General features: G+C 48.7%; 1 protein-coding gene across 1 annotated transcript in view; it reads right to left on the bottom strand.

Moving 5' to 3' along the window:
• The window catches only part of LOC146193986 (uncharacterized), a 32,856-nt gene extending 20,441 nt beyond the window's left edge, over positions 1-12,415 (bottom strand). The window contains exon 1 of the mRNA XM_084602913.1: positions 12,178-12,415. The gene's annotated coding sequence lies outside the window, so the exon portion shown is untranslated. The remainder of the gene's footprint in view (positions 1-12,177) is intronic.
• Between the last annotated feature and the right edge of the window lie 2,291 nt (positions 12,416-14,706).

The raw sequence follows: 14,706 nt of genomic DNA, 5'->3' as shown, positions 1-14,706 counted from the left end.
CCAATGTCGTCCAGAGCCCCAACCTTAACCTGTGCTACTCTTGCCGCTGCTCCAGATCGCTACGCCATTATTTCAAACCAGCGAGCAGATCCCTACTGTATTTCCCTAATCAACCTTCTCACCGGTGCTTCTCACCCTCCTACCGCTAGGATGCGCAGGCAACTCCAAAAGTTCAAACTTGACAACGGCGTGCTCTCCCGTTATATTTATTGCTCCGAAGGCACCCGTTGGGTCCCCGTTATTCCGAGAGCGCTTCGCACCCGTATCCTGGCGGCTTTCCACGATGATGCTACAGCCGGTCACTTAGGCTTTCATAAAACTTACCACCGCGTGAAAGCCCGTTTCTTCTGGCCAGGCCTCGCCTCAAGTGTGGCAAAATACGTCGCCTCTTGTCTGCCATGTCAGCGCCGCAAACGGCCCACTTCTCCTCCTGCTGGCCTACTACAGCCGCTACCTTGCCCTGCTACTCCTTTTGCCGTTGTTGGCATAGACTTATACGGGCCACTTCCATTGTCCGCACGAGGTAATCGCTGGATCGTCACCGCCGTCGACCACCTAACACGCTACGCTGAGACCACTTCCCTGCCTAATGGCTCAGCACATGAGGTCGCGACCTTCTTTTTGGAATCGCTCGTACTGCGCCATGGGGCCCCTCAAGTGCTTCTCAGCGATCGTGGTCGGACATTTCTGTCGAAGATTGTAGCCGAAGTTATTGAAGCCTCAACCACACATCACAAATTGACCTCCAGCTATCACCCGCAGACCAATGGGTTGACTGAGCGGTTCCACCGCACGCTTTCTGACATGTTGTCTATGTATGTCGACCAGGACCACCGAAACTGGGACGTAATACTTCCTTTTGTTACGTTCGCCTACAATACGGCTGTACAGCGGACCACAGGTTACACCCCGTTTTTCCTCGTTTACGGCCGTTCTCCCGCTACCTTTCTTGACGCCTCTTTTCTTTCTACACATGCCAGTTCCTCATCCTCTCTTCCTGACCAGTTCCTTTCCCGAGTGGCCAAATCACGCCGGCTTGCTCGCCTCAACACGGAAGCTAGCCAGGAAGACCGCAAGTACCGCTATGATGCAACCCATCGCCAAGTTTCGTTCCGTCCCGGCGACGAGGTGTTACTTTGGACCCCATTACGCACTCCTGGCCTTTGTGACAAGTTACAGCACCGTTACATTGGTCCTTACACAGTTCTTGCAAAAACCTCCCCGGTCAACTATCGCGTCTCCCCTGTTTACCCTCCTCCGGACTGTCGTTACCGTGGCACTGAAGTTGTCCACGTTTCACGTATGAAACCTTTTGTTCGGCGCATTCCTGCGGACTAATTGCGGCCAGGCTGGCCGATTGAACTGCGCGGGCGAAATAGTGTGAGCACTGTGTGGCGCTTCATCTTCCACACTGCTGAACGTGCTGCTTCATCTTTATCCTGCTCCCTCTTGTAGATACCCATCGTCATCGCGGAGTGTGTTTGGCTGCAGTGTGCGACCAAGGCTTCAGGTCTGTAATAAAGCCTGATTCCCCAAGTCCGACCTTCGCGTTACCTTACAATATATTGAAGAGGGGTTTATTGGGAGTTATTCGGAGGACTGGAGACGGTGACCGGTGACACAAGGCGATTGTAGAGCGAGGCACAATCTCGTCCGAACAAGACGGTCCGAGCTCTCAGTGCGCGCGCCAGCTGATCGGCGTCTTCATCGTCGTTAGTGTCGGCGCTGTATCATCTTCTTTACAATTGCCCCGGCGGAAAGAGGGAGACATCCTGGCGACTTAAGGCGAGGGTATGACAAGGGGATCGTAGTATGGCTTAAGTCGACTGACGTGAAAAACTTTTCGCCCGCGGCGACGGTGGTCTGAAGAAGGCGTTGCCGGCTCCACGACGTAGTCAACTGGTGATGTACGCTCTAATACACGATAAGGGCCATGATACTTTGCAGATAATGTGAAATCAGCAGGAACACAGAGCCAGACGAGGGTGTTGATAGGAAAGTCAGCAGCGGCTTTGACGTGATCGCTCTCATTTCGGCGAAGATCTTGAATGTCCGACGTGAATGAGCGCGCCAGCTGACGGCACTGCTCAGCATTACTGGCAACAGCAGAAAGAGAAGTGTACTCTGAAGTGTCGGGGTGGTAAGGCAGTATGGTGTCCAGTAGACAGGAAGGCTCACGGCCGTATAGGAGAAAGAATGGGGAAATCCAGTCGTTGCCTGAGACGCTGTGTTATAGGCATAGGTGATGTATGGAAGCACCTATTCCAATTAGACGCGTCAGAAGAAACATACGTGGCGAGCATGTCACCAAGCGTTCGGTTAAACTTTTCTGTGAGGCCGTTAGTTTGAGGATGGTAAGCTGTGGTGGTTCGATGTATTTTTTGGCAAGCTTCCAACAGCTCGCTGACCACGCGAGATAGGAAGACGCGGCCGCGGTCACTGAGAAGTTCACGAGGAGACCCGTGACGTAGAACGAAGTGACGCAGGATGAAAGAGGCGACGTCACGAGCACTAGCCGTAGGCAGGGCTGCAGTCTCCGCGTAGCGAGTGAGGTGATCCATGGCGACTATTATCCAGCGGTTGCCTGATGTCGAAGATGGAAGGGGACCATAGAGGTCGATGCCGACACGATTAAAGGGTCGCGCTGGACAAGGCAATGGCTCTAATGGGCCGGCGGAGGGGCGCGGAGACGATGTCCGTTGCTGACAAGCAGTACAGGACCGAATATAGCGGCGGACAAAGTTGTACATTCCCCACCAGTAGTACCGCTGGCGAAGACGCTCGTATTTCTTCAACAGACCAGCATGTGCGCTTTGCGGGTCGGCATGGTGATGTGCACAAATGTCTGTGCGAAGATGGCGGGGAATGACCAAGAGCCATTTGCGACCTTCCGGGCGATAACTTTTGCGATACAGCAGAGCACCCCGGATCGTAAAATGGGAAGCTTGGCGACGAAGGGCTCGCGGGAGTGAAGATGTTGAGGACGCGGTGAGGACGTCTAGGAGGGAAGATATCCAGAGATCCCGGCATTGTTCAAAAGGCAGGTCGTCGGAGGTGAGGGCTGCAACGGAGGGTTCGGATATCGAGTGCGAGGGTGCAGGAGAAGGCAGCGGCGAGCGCGAGAAGGCTCCAGCGTCGGAGTCTTTGCGTCCCGATCGATATATCACTTCAAAGTCAAAGTCTTGAAGGCGAAGAGCAACAGCGGCCGAGGTGCCCAGAAGGGTCGTTCAGGGAAGCCAACCAGCAGAGGGCATGGTAGTCGGTTATGAGGTTGAAGCGGCGGCCATGCAAGTAAGGGCGGAACTTCGTTAAGGCCCACACGATTGCAAGATGCTTCTGTCTGTGACGGTGTAGTTAGATTCAGCTTTCGTTAGCGCTCGGCTAGCGTAAGCAACCACGTATTCGGAAAAGCCTTGCTTGCGTTGAGCAAGAACAGCACCGAGGCCGATGCCGCTGGCGTCAGTGTGCACCTCTGTAGGAGCGGATGGGTCGTAATGGAGGAGAATGGGCGGTGAAGTTAGTAGACTTCGGAGCGTAGTGAAAGCATCGTCGCAGAATGGGGTCCATGTACACAAGTCGGTGGGGCCATTAAGCAATTTTGTAAGCGGTGCAATGATGGTAGCGAAATTGCGGACAAAACGGCGAAAATATGAGCATAGGCCGACGAAGCTGCTCAGCTTTTTAGCAGACGTCGGTTTCGGGAATTCAGTGACCGCACGTGGTTGGTCGGGATCGGGCAGGGCGCCATCTTTGGACACGACATGACCCAGTATTGTCAGCTTGCAGGCGCCAAAACGACATTTCTTGAGGTTAAGTTGGAGACCGGCGCCAGTGAGACAGCTCATGTTTTGGTGCAAGCGCACGAGGTGCGTCGAAAAATCGGGAGAGAAAACTAAATAACAAAGACAAATGTTCCATTTGAGGCCGCGTAATATGTTGTCCATCATTCGCTCAAACGTAGCAGGAGCGTTGCAAAGACCAAGCGTCATCACAGTGAACTCATATAGTCCATCAGGGGTAACAACGGCTGTCTTGGGTCGGTCAGACTCAGCGATAGGGACTTGCCAATAGACAGAACGCAGGTCCAGGGACGAAAAGAACTCTGCTCCATGTAAACAATCGATGGCGTCGTCAGTGCGGGGTAGTGGGTATACGACTTCACGAGTAATTTTGTTAAGACGGCGGTAGTCAACGCCAAATCCTATGGAGCCATCCTTCTTTTTCACAAGTACCACTGGAGACGACCACGGACTAGATGAAGGCTGAACTACATCACGTTGTAGCATGTCACCGACTTGGTCAGCAATAACACGGCGTTCCGTAGGCGAAACACGGTAAGGGCGCTGACGAAGAGGGGCATGACTGCCGGTGTCGATGTGGTGAACAACCTCAGTCGCACGGCCCAAGGAAGTCGTCTGAGCATCAAACGAAGAATGGAACTGGTTGAGGAGAGCAAACAGTTGTTCACGGTGAGTCGGGTCGAGTTCACTGGCCACAGGTGATTGAAAAAGGTCCTAACTTGGTATATCGGAAGACTCTGTAATCGGCGTTACAGAGGCCACGTGGGCACTCTGTGATAGATACCCATCAAGCTTAAACGGCGAGATGAGGTCAGCAACTTCAATATGACCAAGGCATTGTCCACGAAGTAGCGGGACCACAGCGGAGGAAGCATTCGCAACAACTATGTCATCGGCACCGCAGTTAATATCAATGATAGCAAAGGGAAAAAGGAGGTGACGGCGAGAGGCGAACATGGGAGAAGGCGCAAAAAGAACAGTCGCATCGAAAGAGAACGGTACACACACGGGAACAATCACAGCACAGTTCGGCGGAATGTCGGTGTCGTCGGCGACAAGTTTGGCGCAAGAAAAAGATGGCGAATGGTCAAGAACCGCATCACAGAGCGCAGAGAAGGCGACGTGGGCGCGGGCGCAGTCAATAACAGCATTGTGGCGGGAAAGGAAATCCCAGCCAAGAATTATGTCATGGGAGCATGACGCAAGCATTAAAAACTCGACGTATAACGTCCGCGATAACTACACGCGCTGTGCAAGTAGCAGACGGACGAACGCAATCGGCGCTGGCGGTGCGAAGAGAAAATCCAGAAAGCGGGGTGGTGACTTTATGAAGCGAGCGGCAAAAACTTTCGCTAATGACTGACAGCGTGGCCCCGGTATCGACGAGTGCAAGGGCACGAATACCGTCGAGAAAAACTTCGAGTGCGTTCGGCGGAGACAGACGATCGACTTGCGGTAGGCGAAATGTGCGCATTTGGTGCCCCAGGAACTGCGGCTGCTAGTCTTGCGAGTCTCGTGTCACGCTGCGACGCCGCATTGGCGACAAGGACCGACGGCGAAGGGACGGCGAGCGGTGCAATTGAATGTTCTGGCGGCCCGATGAGCTGTGTCCCCTGGAGATGTCCCCGAAGGCGGGCGCAAAGTGTCGTACTGATAATTGCTGTCAGCCATAGTGCGTGCAGGGGCAGAACGCAGAGTACGACGGCACAGGCAGGCGACGTGGCCTGGAATACCGCAGGCATAGCAGATAGGCCGGTTGTCCTTCGTGCGCCAAGGATTGTAGGGAGGCGTCGTTGATAGGTACCGTGGAGCGACAGTCGGTGACGCCATAGTCGGCACGTACGCAAAAGACTGTGGTGGCGGCGGAGGGCGGGCGGTCACTTCTGCAATGTGGGAGGCACTTGTGCTGGTCCAGGTAGAGGCGGCACGACCACAGGGGAGTTGTAACTTAATGGTGCAGTAAGAGGTGTGGGCTGCAATGGAACAGGGTCGACATGTGGTGTGACAGGCGCTGGCTGGTCAAAACTGGGAAGTGCATCGGCAACCTCCTGCGTGATGGTGTGTCGAATCGCAGGGGTAAGTAGCTGGGCTGTAGACGACGGGCGTGGACCAGACAAAAACCCAAGTTGTCGGGAGACTTCATCTCGAAAAAAACCTTTGATGTGAGCCAAAAGGTCGCTGCTCACAGCCAGGCCAGAGATGGACGCAGCAGGTGCGGGAGAACGACGAGTGCAGAGGCGTTGCTTGAGCATTTCATCGAAACTCTGGCAAAGGTTGTATACTGAGGCTACTGTGGTTGGGCTCTTTGCCCACAGCTTGTGAAATACACCTACATCAATGCCCTTCAATATGTACTTTATCTCGGTAGCCTCATCCATAGACGGGTCAACACGCTTACATAAATCCACGACGTCTTCAATGTAGCTCGTGAATGCTTCCCCTTCAAGCTGAACGCGTACCCGCAAGGCTTCTTCAGCGCGTAATTTCCGCACTGTGGGTCGATCGAAAACGTCAGTGAACTTTGCCTTGAAGTTGGCCCAAGTTGGCATGTCTGCCTCATGATTTCGATGCCAGAGGTTAGCAACGTCACTCAGGTAGAAGATGACGTTGTTGAGCTTCATTCGGTCATCTCCGTTGTTATGACGACTCACCCGCTCGTACGAGGCCAACCAATCTTCAACGTCCTGGTCGCCCTGCCCGCTGAAAACTGCGGGATCTCGCTGCCGAATGGCACCGGAGCATGAGATGGACTGCGAAGGGGCTGCGACTGGCTGTTGGCCTACCTCGTTTGTCGCCACAGGTATCGTATGGCTGCGGAGCTCCACGGTGATCGTTTAAGGATCGTATCTCGGGACGTTCCACCAAATGAAGAGGGTTTTATTGGGAGTTATTCGGAGGACTGGAGACGGCGACCGGTGACACAAGGCGATCGTAGAGCGAGGCACAATATCGTCCGATCTGAGTTCTCAGTGCGCGCGCCAGCTGATCGGCCTCTTCATCGTCGTTAGCTTCGGCGCTGTATCATCTTCTTCCTTACTATATATATATATATATATATATATATATATATATATATATATATATATATATATCTTGTGTTCCCATACAATACTGCGAAACTGTGCATTAAAATTGCGAAGCTCAGTCTGTCTTGGCTCAGCTCGGCTCATGCAGAAAGCCAGTCTTGGTGTAGAGTGGTATGGGGGTTTGGCTCGAAGCGACATATGACATCTGAGGGACGCCGTATTGAAATGTTCCGGAATAATTTATACCCCGTGGGAATTCTTAACGTGCGTTGACATCGCACGGGTGCGTTTTGTCTCCATCAAAACGCGATCACTGAGACAGAGGTAAACCCGGATCATCCTTTTGGTTCAGTTTCTGAGCACTTTCACCACTGAGCCATTGCGGTGCGGAACGAGAATAAAGGGGTGAGGCACAAGTTTCGCAGGGGTGGCTAGGGGCGCAAAATAATGATTTTCCCGCCGAAGCAAAACAGATGCGTTGTATACTTGTAACACACTGTAACGTGGTTGTAGCAATGCCGTAGACACAATCTAGGAGTCTTGAACCTCACTGGATTAAACCCTTTAATGGGCTGATTTGCGCCCGCTATAGAATTAAGCGATTCGGCGGTGGTGCTGACAACAAGAGTTCTCGGCGGTCGTCGATCTACGAACCCCTACTGCATTCAGCAGTGCTCAATTTAAAGTCGCCGCAGGAACATCTAGATAAACCAGCCAAGAGATGCTGGGGAACTCTGGAACAATATACGGAAACAGTTGTGCTTGCCTACGATCATTGCAGCCTAATCTCGGCGCATATCGCGCTACAAAGAAAGCGATAAAGGCGTGTTGCACAATGCGAAGCATGAAAAAACAAAGGGCACAAAATCGGCCCGTGCGCCGGAGTCAAAGTGACAAGACCGCATGCCGGCGGCTGTCGCAAAAAACAACAAAGTTTTGACTGGTTCGCGGTAATACATTTGACGGCAGCGCAAGTGGATGTGGGAGCAAGTATGCTTCCCTGTCCATTAAAGCAAGTAGGCCAACAGGCGATTCTTCTGAACACTGAAGAAAAGTTGCTTTTTTGCCGAAGAGGTGACACTCAGCACAGCGTCGATCACTTTGCCTAGATTATAAGGCGGATCATGAATGTCACTCTCTTGATGGCTATGTCTGCACAGATATTAAATAGCGTAAGGGTCAAGTATCGCTGAAAAGCTGGCATAGGCAGATGGCCATGAGGTAATGATCCGGACTGGTCGACTTGTAAGGTCATGATGTCATAGCCACGTTAACTCAAGAGAAATTTAATGCTAACACCCCCCGCCCTCTCTCCACAAAAACAGAAACTAATGCTAAACGTGACGCTGCATCTGGAATTAAAGCGATTAAAACACGGTGCCCCATGTCTCGATGGTGAACCTTTATAAGATATTTGGTTTCGCTTCAAAAAGTTTAATGCAGGTATGCTTTCAACCCATAATCGTTGGCTTGCGATCCAGATAAGCGATCCACCACGACCCATGAGGCGTTTTTGTTTTCTTCAGCATGACATTGATTAGTGAACGATGCTCCATGCGCAGGAATTACGTACTATTAAGAAACAGCATTATACCAACACGACACAGCTAAGCTACAAGGAACTTGAAAGATGCATTACAGAACACATGACTAAGAGAAAGTGCCATTTGGGTTCGAACTCTGTCTAGGCATACACCTTACATGGAAGTCATTCTGCTGTCTGCAGTGAAATATCATTTCATATTATGCCTTTTTTTTAATGTGGATTACATGATATGACAAAAGAGTATTGCACCTTGCGACTGATAAAACAATGCACACTTGTATCTAGAGCGCTACAATGACGGCAGGTCACTGTAGACGCCCATATACCACTCTGTGTACCGCCGATAGCACTCTTAACGGAACGCTCGAGCGCGTGGCCTTTTAATGTGTATCAACGCTAGCCGATGGGCTCGACTTTATGCTGAGGTGGCTGCAAGGAATCTATTATCATAAGAGTACCAAACGCATCATGCAACATGGCCTCATACCTAACGGAAGCTTTGAGTGGTGTTCAAGTCCATCTCGACTCCGCTCTCGAGCGTTTCTGTTAAACGTGCTGACGACGGCGTTTCTTTTTAAGGGCGCATTATTTACATCGAAGGGTGAGTAAAACGCGTTCCTCGCTACGCGAACAATCTTTTGCATAAACTACACACCGAGGAAAGGGGCTTGAAAATATGCATGACTTGAAATTGGGATAGATGGTGCATTGCTTGACTAAAGATAAAACGCACAGGAAACACACACAAGAGAAGCAGAAACAGGACACGCGCAGGACATATGCATGGTTGGAGAAAAAGAAAAGTTTCTTTTAGGCCATGCAATTGAAGGAATGCTCGTACAGCTTGGAAACTAGCGGGACTCTATGCATATGTGTCTTGAGGTCTTTGACGTAAATTGGTATTATCTCACGACTTTTTGCTTACAAGTATGCGTGTACTTAGAAAGGACCACATGTTGCTACGCGTCATAACATTAAAGCGGAACACAAGAGTCGTCCAGGTTTCTCTGCCTTTGGGTGCGCGCCAAGCAAGAGAACATATTTATCAGCAAATCTGCTCTGAAGTCGGCCAATACATTCCCTCTACATTCCTTTGTTTAGGAAAGGCGTTGTCATCGGGGTGGGCGTGGCAGACACCATGTCTTAACGAGGCAAGCGGTGGTTCCGAGGCGTGTTCGGTGCTTCAGCCTTAGTCATTGCGTTCTGTGAGACTCGTTCACTTGTAGAGTAGTTCTACACGGGAAAAATGCGTGTACCATTTATTTGTTTACAATACTGTAAGTAATTACGAGCTGTTAGAGAGCGTCAGTTGAAGAAATAACAAAGTGCAGAAGAAAAGCACACACATTTCTACAAGTAAAACAATTCCAATTTCTTTTCAAATCTTCAGCTCAGCTGGTGTTATAAAAAAAAAAAAAATGTGCGGATTCAGACGATTGAATTCAACAATGGGTTTCGGGAGGAAGGAGTACTTAAATAGGTCGACCCTATGTGCGTACGGCATAATGGCTCACCAATGGAACCGATCAAGGACACGATCACAGAAAAAGAAGAGGGATAGACAGAGCGCCCACTACCGAGTTCATCGCGGAAGACACCACCTTTTATACGCCAGTGTACATCAGATATAAAACAAAAAATAATAATAGAATATTGCGACAAAAAACCAGACATGATGTATAAATGCGTATCGCAGGCAAAACAAGGCAGAAAATCGGAATTACGATAATATGGCTCATTGTGAGGAACTGCACATGACCATCAAAGCCAGAACATGGTATTAAAAAAAAGAAACTCGATAAAATAACATTATCAATATCTACACTTGACCGTCCAAAAAGCCCCATTCCTGTACGTTCGCTGAGTTTTACCGACGATGTGCTTATGCACTTGGACCCAGCTTTCTGTACCCATGGTAAGCCTCCCTTTCAACTAACCTTTGCCGATAAAATCGCCCCTTACAACACGGGTTTACAGTGTTTGCATTCTCTGCAGTGACCTGGGAGGTTCCTTCTTTCATTATTTTTTTATTGACCGTTTGTGCTCCCTCGCTCTGGTAGTAGGCGTTCTGTACATCTTTCCTGTGATCGTGTCCTTGCGCCGTTTCATTGGTTGGCATGAAACAACTAGCCCTGAATACTTCTACAAACAATAATGCAGAGTGGGTGGATAGTACGAGCACATAATCTTCCCGGGGGTCGGATATACAGAGCAAAGTCCTAATAAACTTATTTTCATGGAGCATATAAAAAAACTTCAGACGAGCTATTTTTCTATGCGTGGCTCGTTCAAGTAGTTGAGCTTGGATGTGAAGAGCTGTTACTGTATTTTGCGGTAAGCAGCAAAAATAAATCTTAAAGCTAATCTTCGCACTCTCTTGAGTTTGATGATGTGGTATTGGCAATGTGGACCCCAGTAATGCTTGCATACACTAACTTGGTCGGACCATACTTTTGGATGCTTGAAGCACCAAGTGTTGACTGTTTCAGTTTTCGTTTTAAAAAACAAAGTTTTTCTTGAGCTAAACCACATATCTGATCAATATGCACGCCCCAATTTGAAGTTTCAGAAATTGTGACGTCCAGGCGTTTTAATTTGTTATGTTAAACATTTGGATCGGAATGCTGTTAATACTGTAGAAAAAATTAGGGGTGATTTCTCATAGGTTATGTGCATGGCGACAGATTTCATGAGGCTAATGCGAGCTCTGGGAAAGAGAGCAATGGTTAGCCTTGACCGCCTAGTAAAGAGCAGAGACATTAGTCTGCCAACCAAGATCCGTATAACCCGTGCTATGGTCTTTCCAGTTGTGATGTATGGATGCGAGAGTTGGACTGTGAAAAAGGCTGACCGCCGAAGAATTGACGCGTTTGAATTGTGGTGCTGGCGAAGACTCTTAAGAGTTCCTTGGACTGCCAGAAGATCAAATCAGTCGATATTGTCGACCATAAACCCTGACTGCTCATTGGAGGGTCAAATTCTAAAGTTAAAGCTCAGCTTCTTTGGTCATCTGATGAGAAGAGAGGAGTCGCTGGAGAAAGATTTGATGTTGGGAAAGGTTGAGGGTCGCCGGAGAAGGGGTAGGCAGCGAACGCGATGGTTAGATGGCATCCTCGAGGCACTGCAGATTAAGTTATGTGATGTTAAGAAGATAGTGAGAGACCGGAAAGCGTGGCGTGACATGGTCCATAGGGTCACGAAGAGTCGGACACGACTGAACGCCTGAACTGAACTGAACTGAATGCGATTTCTTGGCGCCAGCCAGAAAATTATCCTTTCTTTACTGTAGCTAGGTAGAAAGGTTGGCCAAGTGGGGCCTTCTTGCCAGACCCTATAAAGCATTCACCTGAAAACCGCAGCAGGCAAACCACTATTGTGCCGCGGTATTAAGAGTGAAAAACAGTCGAAATTTAGAGAGGACGATTTTCACTTTCACAGCTGTTGTCTTGTATCAAAATATAAGACACCATTAAGGAGTCTTTCTGCAAACAAACCACAATTTGAACCTGGTTCGCGACACATTTCTGCCAAGCTGCGATCGATGTTCGGATGTTCCTTTTTGAGGCTTTGCTAAAACGCAAATGGCACCACAAAATTATTGAAAGAGAAAAGAGTTGGGGCGTGGCTCCGATTCCACTGTGACAGCAAGCAAAGAACGTGATCAAGATTTTGGAACTCTAGAAACACCAACGTTCGGGAAAAAGATCTCGATCGCGCTTGCGCTGCCAACAAAAACAAACCCCTATGCGGACCTTTTTAGGGATTGCAACGTGTCCGAGCAAAGACGAAAAAAAAAAATATATACCTTGCTTTTGGCGTCCGCAGACAAGTGATTCAAGGTTGAAACCGATCGGAGGGTTAGAATGAAGCTTTCGACGAGCGAAATTCGTACGATGAGGTCATGTCTTCCCAGGGCGATGTCAATTCACGTGAGGCGTTCATGCTACGGAGTTACTAGAACGAACAGCATGGAAGCAGTCGGCAACAGTCGCGTATGCCAGTATTGGCCGCAGCCACTCAGCTTTGCCGGACAGGTGACTGCTTCAGAATCGCGGCTGCTGACACCGTGCGGCGAAGCGAAGAATTCATCCCGAGTGAAAGAGGGACGCGCGGCACAAGGCGTAACGAACATAATTTGCCAGATAATTTCGTCGATGCAAATTGACTGTATTTTATTACTGAAACTTACTTCTAGCTAACTTCGGTAGAAATCACTTAAATGATTACGGCATAAATTGAAAATCGCGATGCGCCTAATTATTCAGGTCTCGGCATGCATTATACGGCGTCGTTGGTGAATGTTCTAGACAAAGGACAGGGACGGACAAGCAGGCTCGCTTGTTAAGAATATGCAGGGGGGCTTCGCTAAGCATTAGCTTTGCGAAGTTTTCGTCAGTAACGATGTCAAGAATCTCTTGTGCCGGTATGGCGCTGTGTGTTGTCAGCCTCTTCTTACACTCCCTGTAAACGTGTTTTTTGGGGTCATCATGTTGTCGAATTTGCGTCTACTTTCCCGACGACACTCTGTCGTCTGATTATTCGTGTTAGGAAACCGCGCATGTTTAGCGCAGTGCATAGTTTCTAGCGAGCCACGCCCTTGAGTGAGATAACATGCGAGTTTACCCTGTGGCACGCTAGGCCTTCGAAGGCTAGATACCCCCATTTTCTTGAACCTTTCTCTGATAACACCGCAAGCGAAAGACAGATAAATGTGAAACAAAAACGCAGCTGATTTCGGTAGGCGAGCTCAAGCACAAAAATGGTGTTCTAAGCAAAAAGAAATGTACAATAATGAAATATTGTTTACAATTTATTGCAAATCGTCAGATGTATTCAGCTAATTTTCGGCAGGGGACCTCGGGCCGTGGTAAGACGCCTCCATGGAACCGAGGTTTCATGGTTTGCCAAGAGCCCGCATACCCCCTGAAAATACGCGGTCACTTATCAGACGCCCACCCACCACGCTAAAGAGCACAGTGGAAACACTCTATGGCCCGGTTCCCTCCACTTTTCCGGGGATCACAGCTTCTGCTGGTCCACCGTACTCGCGAAAGTTCGCAGCCAGCGCTGGACTTCTGAATTCGGAGGACCAGCCTCGAAGAGGAAGTATTTTGCAAGAAAGCTTCATCGCTCCATCTCTTTCTTAGCCTGAGTGTTGGTAATTTTCGAGGAGTAAAATTTTAATAATGAGCCTTGCTAGCGTCTGCGCTCAGCAGTAGCTTTAAAGAATGGCGAATGGAAGTAAGTCTCTTCTAAAGTCTGGGAAACCCATGATGAATTCTTGCTGAAATTCTTCCATCTTTGTTGCGGTTGATGCACTGGAGCATGGCAGAGTTACCTAACCAAACGAGATCAGGACAAGTCTGTATCGTAGATCACGAATGAGTAAGCTAGTAAAAAACCTGTCGCCAATGAGCATTGCTCGATACGAACAAAACACTGTCAAGTCTGTGATTCTGGAAGAGCCTAGAATTGAGAGACAACTTCGGTATATAGTCTTAGGTACTGTCGGACACACATTTGTTGAAACGATCTAAACTTTACATGGGTGGCAATACTTTTCCTTTAAAGCTTCTACCCGCTTGCAGTGAGTAATTAAAAATACCATGAAAAGCAAATGGGCTGTGTTTTTAAGATATTGCAACGCACCTGCGGAAAGTTGTAAAATATTTTTATGAGCAAATTCATAAATTCATAAGCTTCTAAAGAGTACCGAAATTTTGCTATTGAATTTTTCCGATGCCGTAAAAAAAAAACAAAAAAAAAAAACAGCAATACATACTGCCGGTGAAAACCAATAGGCGCTTTCTTTTTAAAAGTATATAAAATTGAAGCCTCAGAGGGAATATCTCCGTGTATATTAAAAACAAATATTACGTTTTTAACTATTTATAAAAAAAAATGTCCAAAATTTCTGAGTCAATATTACTTCATTTGGAAAGTGCATGTCCAGTCTTGATGGCTAAGTGGAGAGAAAGGAAAAGTGCGTTTAATTTTTGGCACGTTGTTCGATCATCCAATCCAGCCCATAATATGCAGCGCTGTCCACAGTAAAGGCGATTACCCAAGAGGTGTTGCTTAGCTAATACACTGTTATTGTTGAGGCGTTCAAAGAGATCCTCAGCGATGCAGCGGAATTTTATCCAAAGGGTTCCACAACACGCCTTATTGGATTACGAAAGAGTCTCGACAGCACACGAGGAGTCATTGGATCATGGACGGTGTCGTTCTGAAATGATTCCCCGGAATGTAACTAAGGTCTCCGCTGCAATCCCCTCGCTCGCTTTGTCGCGACAAGGTGCAGAGCAAACAAATGCACTTTTACATTTCGAGA

The sequence above is a fragment of the Amblyomma maculatum genome, chromosome 4 (assembly GCF_055883805.1).
Source record: "Amblyomma maculatum isolate TAMU_Amacu chromosome 4, ASM5588380v1, whole genome shotgun sequence".
Classification (NCBI taxonomy): Eukaryota; Metazoa; Arthropoda; class Arachnida; order Ixodida; family Ixodidae; genus Amblyomma; species Amblyomma maculatum.
This window is presented reverse-complemented; position numbering and strand designations above follow the sequence as displayed.